Consider the following 973-nt stretch of genomic DNA (forward strand, 5'->3'; position numbering starts at 1 on the left):
GGGATGAGATGGCTGGATGGCATCACTGACTCGATGGACGTGAGTCTTAGTGAACTCCGGGAGTTGGTGATGGACAGGGAGGCCTGGCGTGTTGCAATTCACGGGGTCTTGAAGAGTTGGACACGGCTGAGCGACTGAACTGAACCGAATGGCTTTATATATTTTATTATGTCAGTCTTTTGTATCTGAAGCATACACTGCTCTGTGGTTGTTCATAGGTGTGGTTAAGTCTAGTTTTAAGTAAAGAAACCATAGATGAATGAAGAAAGCTCTCACAGAATTTTTAATTTATTCCCAGTCTTAACCATTACACTTAAATCACTGTATATGAGTCCAGCTTCAGTTGGATTGTAAATTATGTGCTGTGTATAAAACATAGTTCTTGTTCTCAAGGACTTCTACCGTAGTAGAGGAAATCCAACTCTTCTATAAAACAGAATCAATTTTGAAATGGAAGTTAGTTGAGATCAATTTTTATTTACTTATTTAAATTTGAAAGTCGTCTTGGATTTCTCAGAGTAGTACTTCAAAATACTGCTTTATGTTTGGGTTTGCTGCTTTTGAGAGTTCAGAGCATGAAGATAGAACAATAAAATGGACTTTTTTCCCTCATAAACTTTATTTTAAGCCCCTGGGGTCAGATAACACAGTTTTAATGAGAAAAGTAGATTAATTATCTTGAAGGATTTACCTTACTTTATATTCTCCACTCCCAGCCCTCCCAATGGGGAAAGTATCCTGAGATCAGGGATATTCTGTCTAGTAAGCATGCAGACATACTGGTTGGCAGTTAATGTGCTGAAGTGAATAATTTCATATGTCAAGTGACTCTATTTTTAGGTGGTAGTCTCTCCAAAGATGGGATTTAAGATCTGTCTAGTTTTGTTTTTGTTTTTTTTTTTTTATTTTATTTTATTTTTAAACTTTACATAATTGTATTAGTCTTGCCAAATATCAAAATGAATCCGCCACA

The sequence above is a fragment of the Bison bison genome, unplaced genomic scaffold, assembly GCF_000754665.1.
Source record: "Bison bison bison isolate TAMUID 2011002044 unplaced genomic scaffold, Bison_UMD1.0 scf7180017864473, whole genome shotgun sequence".
Classification (NCBI taxonomy): domain Eukaryota; kingdom Metazoa; phylum Chordata; class Mammalia; order Artiodactyla; family Bovidae; genus Bison; species Bison bison.